The sequence below is a fragment of the Panthera tigris genome, chromosome D3 (assembly GCF_018350195.1).
Source record: "Panthera tigris isolate Pti1 chromosome D3, P.tigris_Pti1_mat1.1, whole genome shotgun sequence".
NCBI lineage: Eukaryota > Metazoa > Chordata > Mammalia > Carnivora > Felidae > Panthera > Panthera tigris.
The window spans coordinates 55,634,165-55,646,786 of NC_056671.1; the positions used below are offsets into that span (position 1 = coordinate 55,634,165).

At 38.9% G+C, this 12,622-nt stretch overlaps 1 long non-coding RNA gene across 1 annotated transcript in view; it reads right to left on the minus strand.

The window, feature by feature from the left end:
* Positions 1-412: 412 nt before the first annotated feature.
* Positions 413-12,622, minus strand: part of LOC122232447 — a 43,788-nt gene continuing 31,578 nt past the window's right edge. The window contains exon 3 of the long non-coding RNA XR_006209785.1: positions 413-827. This is a non-coding gene — a long non-coding RNA (uncharacterized LOC122232447). The remainder of the gene's footprint in view (positions 828-12,622) is intronic.

Here is a 12,622-nt window from a genome sequence, read left to right on the forward strand (position 1 = left end):
AGGTGGAAGCCAGAACACCAGCAGGTAAAGGGACAGTGGAAAATGGCCAGCCATAAGAAAGGCAATTATGTGAACAAGGGATGCCCTGGTGGGATCTCTAAAAAACACAGAAAGTGCATTCATGAGAGAAAGAATTAACAACTGTGTATCAGCCCCCAAAGAAACAGTCAAGCAACCCAGGAATTTCCCCTAATGTCTTCTTCCCCTGGGCTCCATAAGCCTGGGCTACCTGACAGAGGACAGCTAATAACGCAGGAGGGATGGGGGAAGGAAAGGAAGCAGGAGGGGAACATCAGTCCTGCTCCTGTCCTCCTCTGTAGGCTTCCCACTCTGAACTGGGGAAAAGGGAGAAACTTTGAGTGATTTAAAAATTTTGCTTATTATCCCAGAGAGATATTTACATGGCTCAGATGAAATTTATTTTTCTGACTAAAAAGGATGAAAAAAGCTATGGGACATGTCCGAGATCCAATGCAGGAAAGAGAAAGAATGAATTCACTGATGGGCAGTGGTAATTTTAGAGGTATAATGCTCTCTTTCCTTACCAAATTCAGTAAAGCAATTACATGTTTATCAATCATTAACTATATACCAGGCACAGGTATGTATTCCTTTCGACCCCCCAGGAAGATGGTATTGTTATCCACTTTGATAGGTGAGGAAGTAGAGGGCTAAACATATTCCTTGAAGTCATCCAGATATTAGTACGCTGCTCTGCAGAGGTGATATTCCTACAGATGCTGCCTCCATGCTCCATGTGAAGCTCAGAATATATGAAGTGATGAGATAGATATTCATCATGCTGTTTCTAGCTCTGCTATGTTCTCCTGAAGCACAGAGGAAAGAAGATTATGCATCTAAAAATAAGTGCACCTATATTAAGTATATATACTACAGAGTGGGTACATTATATATTAACTCTAACACCCAAAACGCCAAAAGAAGTTACTGATCATATGTTACAGATTAACTCAGAAGGGCTGAGTAAACTGCCTGAGATTTCACAGCTAGCAAATGGTGGAACTTGGATTCCAATGTAGGCCTGCCTGATTCTAAGGAAGGTGCTTTTTCCTCTATTCTCTACTTGCTCATGTTAAGATACAAATCCATGACAGGACAGAGAGGCTAAAGATTTCATCAAAGGTAAATGGCCCATTTAATGATATATTTACGTAGACTAAATAATTTTCACATGTTTAATATCTATGATATATGGGAGAATTATTATTATTTACATTTTACTGATAAAGTAAATGAGACCACCCCCCCCACCAAGATGAAATGTCCGTGGATACAAAATAAGTATATGACACAGGCAAAACTAGTTTGTATGTCCTGACTTGCATGCCTTCTCTACTTCACAGAATTATCCACAAAGATGGCGGTTATTGGTTGTAGGTGGACAGACACCCAAATGGTGGTTGTCAGGATTAAAATGCTGACAGAGAGAACACTTTCTTTATGTTTACTTTCCTAAAATAATAGGAAACACAGCACAGGTGCAGTTTACCCACTCCTCAGAACATGTACAGTCAATTTCTGAATATGAAAAATTATAGTAAAACACTCCAGGCTATTCATTAGTTGTAAAGCAGGAATTAGGGCACAATTTCTTCATAGTGTTTAAGGCATAAAGTATTTAAAGCAATTGCACTTACCCCTTTGTCAAGCCAACGTTTTCCTGACTGTTCACAATAAAATTCCAAGATAGAAAATGCTTGGTGTCAAAATATATAATGTTATATCCAAACTCACAACAATTACATTATTTCCATTAGAACTTGTTCGAACAGAATTTATAAGCCACAATTATTATCAAGCCAGTCTGAGAATTGAGGTTGAAAAGCCAGAAATCACCTCTGTGAGTGGTCACTACCTGTATCTACTCATTGTTCCACTGTAATTTTATGCAATCTATGTTTAAAACCTGAATTATGAGTCACACAGCCATGATTATGTTTATATTTCTTCTCTTTCTTGATAAAATAAATAAAATATAAAGAATATGGCAGTTACATTCTATCTTCTGGATTTTGAATCACTTATACTAAAACTAATGCTTAAATTCTGTGGATAACTCTGAGGGAAGAAAATAAGTACCACACTTGTTCTTTCCAGATGTGCTTTCCCCCATACTTCATTGATCAGGCTATTTTCAAAGATTAGTTGTGGCACTTCCATGACTGTTTGACTTTGCATGATAATATGTTCTATATCCACTGTTATTGTGATGCTATTTGGTTTGCAAAGAATATGGTTCAAACATTTGTATTATTCTCTCCAATGAAATCAGTTCTCTCCGCACTGCAGTTTGTCTTTATAAACAAACAAACAAACATTGTAGCTTCAACCCACTTATTAATAGCAAAATAGGTAGAAGTGGTAAAAATATGATATAATTCATTTTTACCCGCCACTCCCAAATTTTATTGGCTTTTTTAAGGTTATAAAAATAACACCATAACTGAAAATAAAGACAGCTTTACTTCTTTGACAATGCATTTTCCTTTTATATATTTTTCTCTCTGTATTTCACTGGCCAGGACCTCCAGTACAATGTTCAATAGAAATGGTGAGAACAGGTAGCCATATATTGTTCTTGATCTTAGGAAGAAACATTCAGTTTTCCACCATCAACAATAGTTTTAGATATAGGTTTTTCATAGATGCCCTTTATCAGGTTGAGTAAGTTCTCTTGTAAGTTTCCTAAGAACTTCTATCATGAATGGATATTGAAGTTTGTCAAATGTTTTTTCTCTATGGAGATAATCATATGATCTGCTAATACAGTGAATTGCATTGATCAATTGTTTAATGTTAAGCCAATCTGGCATTATCCTGGGATAAATATCACTTGATCAGTGATATTTATTGCTGTGTTCAATTAACTAAACTCAGATTAAAGGATTTTTTCATTTATTCTCATGAGGAATATTGATCTGGAGGTTTCTTTTCCAGGGTAATGCTGGCCTCACAAAGTTAGTTGGAAATAATACCCATTTATTCTATTTCCTAGACAGAGTTTGCCAGTTTGTATTATTTTTCCCTAACAGTTTGGTAGAATTCACAGCAAAGCCATCTGGGTCTGGATTTCTTTGTGGAAAGGTTTTAGATAAGTAATTAAATTTCTTTAATAGATATGTACTTATTCAGGCTAAATATCTCTTCATGAGTGAGCTTTGGTAGCATATGTGTTTCAAGAATTGTTTCATTACATCATCTTGTTGACTTTATCAGCATACATCGTTCAGATTATTTTCTTATTATCCTTTGAATGCTTCTCAGATTTGCAGTGATGCTTCCTTTTTCACTCCTGATACTGGTATCCTCTCTCTCTCTCTCTGTCTTTATTTTTTCTTGACGAGGTAGACTAAAAGTTGATCAAGTTTATTGATATTTTTAAGGCTTTTTGTTTTGTTGATTTGCTTTTATTGTTTTTTATGTTTTCTATTTCATTAAGTTTTGCTGCTTATTATTTCTTTCCTCTGAATACTTTGGGTTTCATTTGCATTTTGCCTAGTGTCTTTAAGTAGAATATTACATCATTGATTTTAGACCTTTCTTCTTTTATAACTTAAGTATATAATGTGAAGATGTTCCCCTAAGCATGGCTTTATCTGCATACCACAAATTTTGATAAGTCATTGTATCACCTCAGGTTCCCCAAAAGCATATTTTAAAATTAAATTACATGTGCAAGAGATTTATTAAGGAAAGGGGAAAGTTCAGAGAAAACAGAAGACCTCAAGAACCTTCAGACTGAAATGCTATGATGATTCCTGAGAAAGGAGAGAACAAAGGAGGAATATTGTGGAAAGAGAATGGGAGACTGAGGTAGAACTCTGAAAATCTTGGCAAGTCTGAAGGGAGCCTCAGTATAAAATATTGCCTGTTAGAGGAATCTTTCGGTGAGCAAGATGGCTTGGCTCTGTATCCTCACCATGTTTAGTCATTGCCTAGGACCATCCCCAACAAGAGCAAGACAGTGGCAAGAGTTCTGCAGCAGATCCTGAAGGTATCAGCTGACTGTACTCCTCATGGGAGGTTTTCTCTCTTAGGAGAATCTGACTGGCAAGCTCCAAAGGGTGCCACAGCCCACCACTTCTGCCACAAAAATCAATTTCTTCATTGATTTTCAGAGAGCAGCTTCTCTACCATGTTTGTGAATCTCTCCATCCAAGAGGGACAAACTACAATTTCCATCACCATATTTGGTCTCTGGGACACCAGACGTCCATTATCTTTCCCCACTATTCATTTAAAGTTCCCATCACCCTTAGTTATCACTCTGAAAATCTTGGTAGCTTACCCAACCCAACTTCTAAAGATTTTAGCAGCTAACCCAACATGGGACCCCAACTACCTGACAGTAACTTAACCCAACTCTCCATGCTGAGGGATGTGACTCACGGGGTAATTACACCCTTCTTTTGGTGGACTTATTGCAGTGTCCACTCACACTTAGAACTGGTCAGGAAGGACCAAGAGGTACTCAAGTTGATCACCTTGGTTCCACATATATTCATCCCTGCCTCCACTGTAAAAGCAGTCTTGCTTCCTCCTGTTGATCAGGGTCAATTACCTGTACCAGTATATTGACTCCTTGCCTTTTAGTTCCTAGGAACAAAAAGTCAAAAGATCCAAGGTAGTGTCTATAGCTTATAGTTCAGACATGCTCATGCCATGTCTCCTGTCAGGAAAACAACCCTTTGAAGATCAGGACCTTTCAACATGCAACTCTGACAGTTACAAGAATGGGAGGTACAATGCCTTCTAGTGGATCCTTGGGATTGATAAGTGGGACCACTATTGCTTAATCCATTGGCTACTAGACCCAGGAACTCTTCCTGTTGGAAACAGAGCTATATAGAGGTCTCTGATTAGTACCTATACAGTGACTTGAAGAATGGCACCCAATAATTACAAAGTGTTACCTTGAAATCGGTGCCTCAGTTGTGCCTCCCATAGGCCATTCTATGTTCTATCAGACTAGCTTCTTCTAGATGATGTTGTATGTTATACGAAAAACGGATCTGAATCTCACACTTCTTTCACTATAAAATGAATTCCCTATTTGGATGTTATGATGTTTGGGATTCCTTGAATAGGGATCAAACATTCCATAAGTTACCAGATAGTGGTGTTTGTTGAGGCTCTGCAAATGGGGGAAGTTAAACCCTTCCCAGTATAAATATTAGATATTGTGAAGATGAATTACTCATCCTTCCTAGTTGGTAGGAGCCTGATGTAGCTGACTATCAGCACTGGTCAGCTGAGAAGAGTCACCACTGAACTTAGAAATGCTGGCACCCCTCTCATCAGTGGGTTCTTGATGCCCTCAGTAAATAGAATGTCTCCTACACCCTCTTTTAGAACACAGTCTTCGTGTGTGTCTTCTAAATTCACATAATATTCTAAATTCACACAATAAACATAATATTCACAACTCTTTGCTTTTCTATGTCATCCCCTAGGATCTACCATGACAACTCACCTATTTCCACTTCATTAAGCCCAGTGCTTTCTCCAGGATTTCAAGCAAGAACTTCTCTAGCAGTAAGTTTGCTCTATTCTCTGGTTCTCTGCCATGGTGCTAAAGTCCTATGCCTTGAGAAAGTGTTCAAAATCAAAGAATTATTGAATTTTCCAGTCTTATTTTAAGGCCCTCATGTTTTATCATTCAAAATCCAATCCTAAGCATATCCCTCCAGTTCCTGCTAATATTCCCCTGGCTCCTACCAATTTCGGCAGCTTCTTCGAAGTGTAATCACTTTTCTACCTTACCATTCCAGCTTCCCCCCAGCCAGGTTATGTTGGGCTTTCATCCTAGTTATCAGCCTGACAACCAGGAAAGTAGTTAGGAGTAGCTCCTGAAGGAGAATCTGTTGACTTAAGAGAAACTGTCTTCCCCTGGAAAGAAGTTTGAACACTTAAAAGGGTGTGGAGTGGGCCACCTCGGCAACTCTGGGAGTTCAAGATCATCTGCAGAGCCCTAATCCTTGAAAATATCCATTCCACACACTAGGGTAAAAATCTCTAAACTAGAGCAAGTACAGAAGTTACCTTAGCATTTCAATGTCTCTGGGGCTCCATGACTATAATATTTAAGTCCTATGTTGCTCCTCCTTGTATCAGAGCTTCTACTACAAGAAGTAAGTGTCTGGTAGCTTACAAAGAAGCGCACTGTCTCTCACACCTGACTTTTAATTATTGTTTAACTGTCTTCAGTCTCTCATTATCCCTCTGCATGTCATCAATACAACTTATTAATAAGCAGCCAACCCCACTGTCTTTGGAGGGATTATTCTCTCAATACGTTTCAAATGTCTTTATCATCACACTGGGCAAGGCATTCCCCTGTACTGGAATATTTTCCAGGGTCACCACCAGCGAGTTCTTAAGCAAATAATTCATCATCTTGTTTCATCTTTTACAAGGGATTATTTATGTACCACATTCCAGCTAAAGAGTGAGTGATCCAATCCCAAACCCCAGTCTTATTGCCTTTTTTCTCAGGCCACCCTTAGTACCTACAATGTCAGTTCACATTCTCTAAGCAAATGTCAGTACATAATTAGATACACAAGCATTTTACTGGGGAAAACACCTGTGAAAGGAAAAAGGGAGGGGGAACAGGAATAGATGTGGAGAGACTTCAGATTATGATGGGGATATGGCACCTGTGAAAGAAGTGAAAGGAGGATTGGGTAGAAAAAGCCTCAGACTGAATTACAATTTTGAGAAAATCACAACAAAGCTGACAGGGAGCCCCAGAGTAAATATTAGTCATTAGAGTAATTGAAATTGAAAGTAATTGAAAGTAATATGGAAAGAGAGTTCCATTGAGTAGGAAAGGTCCAGTCTGCTCCCTGCTGTGCTTGCTAATTGGTGGGGAGCAGCTCAGGAAACCCAGGAAGAGCACAGCCTTGGTATGAATGGTGCAACAAATTTCAAAGGTGGGACAAATAAAGGGTTTCATCTCACCACACTCCTCATGGTAGGTGAGGAGATGATTCTCCATGGGTCTCTCACATTTCTGCAAATCGAAGCAAGGCACTGATGGCATATTTTTGTGAAGAATAAATAGCAAGCAACCTTGGAAACAGAGAAAATGTCTTCATCTAAAGCAAAGCAGTCATACTTACTACCTATCATAAAAGATTCTGGTTCCCTAAGCTCAGAGTTATTCTTCTGCCACGCAACCTCTGGCATTCATTTGGTTCCGCTCCTCCATTTTGACCCCCTGGGAATGGGGGTCAAGAGGAACTGATGCAAATATACTGATGCTCATGCTGCTTGCAGTGCCATGAGTAACGAAGACCTCCATCTCTAACCCAGCATTTTAGAAACTGTGCTGAAGCTAATTTGTTAACTTGCAAGTGGGATAAAAACTCAGATCCTTCATGCTTCTTGGTAGTTCTGTCTTGAAGCCTGTTCCATTTTTTTCTGCGATCCATTGATTATTAAGAAGTAAGTTGCTGGAAACAACTTAAGTGCCTATCAATGGATAATGGATTTTAAAAATGTGATAAACACACACACACACACACACAATGAAGTAGTATTCATCCTTTTAAAAAAGGAGGAAATCCTGCTATTTGTGACAACATAAATAAAACTTAAGGATATTAGCACAGTCATATAGCCATAACTGATATAACATGCACAGGTTTGCATATATACAGAACCACTGATACAATATGGTCCACTTAAAAAGTCAACTCCATGTGTGCTATCTAAATAACAAGTCAAAATAATTGTGAGTAGAAAAATTCAAGCATGTGATAAAAGAGAAATTGATTCCCATTCTTAAAAATCTTGTTTCTATAATGACATGTAACTGCTTCATATTTAGGTATGTGTTTCATAATATATTCCTTTCCTTTTGTAGAATATGTTATTTTACCAGATATATTCACCTTAATATATTCCTTTCATTTTAATCGTACTTGTGCTATATCTTCACTTTTTATTTTATCTTCGACTACTATATGTAAACCTGATTTCCCACCTTACATGCATAACTAATTCCTTAATTAGGCCAACCAGAGTTCAAGGCTTGAAGACTGAGCTGAATTAAAGCCATGCTAAATCAATTCTTACTAGTGTCCTAGTAATATTTGGAGAGAGACACAGAGAGAGAAAGAGAAAAAGTATGCCAACATCTGGTGTTTCAAGGTCAGAAAGAGAGAGTAAAGAAGACAAAACATGACACTGGTGTTTCATGAAAGTTACTATGAATTGTCTCATTATCAGCTGGGATACCTCTGCCTCATGCTCAAGGTGACCAAAGGGGAACATACTTAGAAAATTACCATCACAATGATCTCTTCTGATGTAAAAAAAATTGATTATGAAGTACTTACTATAAAAATAATCCACTTAGATATTAGAACTTCATTTCTGCAATCTCAAATGTTTTTCAAAATACCTTCAAGACTTATAAAAAGAATTAATATTTGTGTATCTGAAACATTCATTCACTTAAGATGTATTTATTGAATATCTGTGACATTATCCAGACACTATTCCAAGCACCAGTCAGATATAGCAGTCAACCAAACATGCAAAAATCCCAGTCCTCATTAAGCAATTAAACTTTCCCTCTAATGGAGGGAGACTGACACCAAAATAATGATGATAATAATAATAATAAACAAGGATATTGCATGTTATTTGTGGTAGACAGCATTGTAAGATATCCTCCAATGACTCTTGTTCTTATGTAATCCCCTGGTCGTGGGTTGAGGTAGAAATGCGAAATCACTCCTGTGACTATGTTATCTTATAAGGCAAAAGTGATTTTGTAGATGTAGTTAAGGTCCCAAATTGGTTGAATTTAAGATAAGGAGATTATCTGGATGGGCCTGACTTAATAACATAAACCTTTTATCTGCATGTGGAGGTCAGACACAGGAAAGCCAGAGATTTCAAGTGTGGCAGAACTTGATGTGAGTAACATTCTCTGATGCTGATGATGAAGGAGGCCATGTGGCAAGGGCATGATAGTGTCCTCCAGGAGCAGAGAGAAGCCTCGGGCTGACAGCCAGCCAAAGCACTAAGACCCACTTCTACAACTGCAATGAACTGATTTCTGCCAACAGCCTGAATGAGCCCAGATTTTCTCCAGAGTCTCCTGATGAAAATTCAGCCCTGCTCATACCGTGATTTCAAACCTAAGCAGAGCATTCAACCACACCATGTTGAACTTGGGACCTACAAAATGTTTGCTAATAAATGAATACTGTTTTAAGTTGCTAAATTTGTGGTACATTGTTATGTAGCAATAGAAAACTAATGCAGTGTTTTAGGAGCCAATCGATGCTACGTAAGAAATAGGAGGAAGATGTGACAGTGCATGCTGGGAAAGGGAATGGGGTGGATGGAATCAAAAGTCTAAGAGTTGCCGTACTGGAGTAGAATGTAGAATAAAGTGAGGGAGGCTGACTTGTGGATATCTAGGGGCTGGAGTTTCCATCAGTGAGAACCTCTACAAAGACTCTAAGTATGTCTTGGCTGTTATTATTCAATTAACACAAGAGTGTGTAACTCAAATGAAGTATAAGTTTTCGATACTGCCTGCTTTAAAGACTTCATAGTTTAGATGAGAGAGCAATCTTTCCCTCCCTCTCCCACTTACCTTTCTTTCACCCTTTTCTCCATTCTTCCTCCCCTTCTTCCATTAATTTATTTCAATAATTATTTACTATATGTCTATCTTTTTTGCCTAGAACTGTGATGAGCAGTGGGAATATAATACTGGATAAGACAGACACAGCCATTACTTCTAAGACATCTACTATCTGGTGGCAGTAAAGGAACAATGATAACCAGTATGGTAAGTTGTATGAAAAGAATCATAAACTGTGATATAGAAGAATAAAATTGGGGTGACCAGCCCTAATTTGGTGATTCAGAAAATCTTTTTCTAAGCACATGATGTCTAGGCTGAGACTGGAAAGAACAGCATTAACCAGGAGAAGGGAGCCAGATGGGAAGCAGTGTTTCCCAGCAGAGGGAGACTAACAGGTCCAAAGCCCCTGGGCAAGGATAGAGTATGCTCACAGAGGAACTACAAGGAGTTCAAAGTGCCTGGAGCATGCAGCACAAAGGACATGGGATAGGGTGGCGAAACCTTAAAAGTAAAGTTGGGGAAGTAGGCTGAGGCCAGAATATACAGGTCTTTTGAGATAATTGAGTGACTTCAGATTTTGCCCTAAGAGCAAAAGAAGGAGAATTTGCCTTTTAGAAAGATTGCTCTGGTGGTTACATGGAGTATAGGTGCTTATGAGTTAAGACTGAAGAGAGGAAGGCCAGTTAGGAGGGAGGTTCAGCTAATCAAGAGAGAAATGAGGAATACTTTAACAGGAGAAGAACACATAGAGAGAAAGAGATGAATTCAGGACATTTTTGGGGAGAACAACTGATAAGTATATGATATGGAAGGATTGGAGAAAGTTCTAGAATGACTGCCAGGTTTCTGATTGGGCTCACTCTGTGGACATCATTAACTGAACTGTGTCTAATATATTTTAATTAGCTACATAATCAAGTACACTATCAAAGTAAGTGGTATTGTTTAAAAAGCTGTAGGAGTTGAGAAGAAAAGAAGAATCAAGACAGGGGCAATGTTAGAGAAGACTTCTGAGAAAGATGGAACTTGATTGGGACTCAAGAAAAGGTGGTATTTGATTGTAGGAGGGGAGAACGGAAGATGGTTCCTCTGAGTGAAAGAGTCCAAGCAATGGCAGAACGAAAAGAAAGAATATAACTGGTAAGAAGCTAGTGTAGACGGGCCTGAAGGAGTTCACCCTTCAGGGTGCGTCTGGGAGTAAGATCATTTGTCTAAAGAGGGTCAGGTTACAGAGAAACTTCCAATACAGGCTTTGGAATATTGGACATCATCTAACAGGGAAGCATGGACCATCGGTGAGTAAGGAGTAAAGAATCAAGAGCTGTGTGCTTTGAAGGTTAGTCCAGCTTCAGTCAGCTGGATACTTTGAGAACAGCAAAGGATATCTGGGTACAAGGAGAGCAAATAAGTTGTTTCACAACTCCAAGGACAAGGTAATGATGTTACATAGCAGGGCACATCTTGCTAATTAGGAAGAAAGGACAGATGAAGACAGTCATATTTTTGAACCAGAGCTACATGTTTGGAAGGACCAGACACTGCGCAGATAAACCCAATGGCACATCTGGAGTGGATTCTCGACACGGCAAGCAGAAGTTTCACGAGGCAGATAGAATCAAGGCAATCCAACATGGGCCAAATAGGGTTTGTAAATGAATTAGTGAGGAATCCAGGATTATGTGATACTTAGAGACTGGAGCATGCACATAATCAGCATTGGTGGTTCATATCAGGAAACCCTGCCAACGGCTGGCAAAGCAAAGATTGAGAAGACTCAGCCCTTAGAAGAGATACTGGCAAGAGCAAAGCAGGTATCTTGGTCAGGAAGGACAGGGTCAGTAAGCAGATTATTTTTTTTTTTCTTTTTTATCACTGAGTAGTATTCCATTGTGTATATATACTACATCTTCCTTTTTTTTTTGTTTTGTTTTGTTTTGTTTTGTTTTGTTTTTTTTATTTTTTAATATATGAAATTTACTGTCAAATTGGTTTCCATACAACACCCAGTGCTCATCCCAAAAGGTGCCCTCCTCAATACCCATCACCCACCCTGCCCTCCCTCCCACCCCCCATCAACCCTCAGTTTGTTCTCAGTTTTTAACAGTCTCTTATGCTTTGGCTCTCTCCCACTCTAACCTCTTTTTTTTTTTTTCTTTCCTTCCTTCCCCTCCCCCATGGGTTTCTGTTATGTTTCTCAGGATCCACATAAGAGTGAAACCATATGGTATCTGTCTTTCTCTGTATGGCTTATTTCACTTAGCATCACACTCTCCAGTTCCATCCATGTTGCTACAAAAGGCCATATTTCATTTTTTCTCATTGCCACGTAGTATTCCATTGTGTATATAAACCACAATTTCTTTATCCATTCATCAGTTGATGGACATTTAGGCTCTTTCCATAATTTGGCTATTGTTGAGAGTGCCGCTATAAACATTGGGGTACAGGTGCCCCTATGCATCAGTACTCCTGTATCCCTTGGATAAATTCCTAGCAGTGCTATTGCTGGGTCATAGGGTAGGTCTATTTTTAATTTTCTGAGGAACCTCCACACTGCTTTCCAGAGCGGCTGCACCAATTTGCATTCCCACCAACAGTGCAAGAGGGTTCCTGTTTCTCCACATCCTCTCCAGCATCTATAGTCTCCTGATTTCTTCATTTTGGCCACTCTGACTGGCGTGAGGTGGTATCTGAGTGTGGTTTTGATTTGTATTTCCCTGATAAGGAGCGACGTTGAGCATCTTTTCATGTGCCTGTTGGCCACCCGGATGTCTTCTTTAGAGAAGTGTCTATTCATGTTTTCTGCCCATTTCTTCACTGGGTTATTTGTTTTTCGGGTGTGGAGTTTGATGAGCTCTTTATAGATTTTGGATACTAGCCCTTTGTCCGATGTGTCATTTGCAAATATCTTTTCCCATTCCGTTGGCTGCCTTTTAGTTTTGTTGGTTGTTTCCTTTGCTGTGCAGAAGCTTTTTATCTTCATAAGTT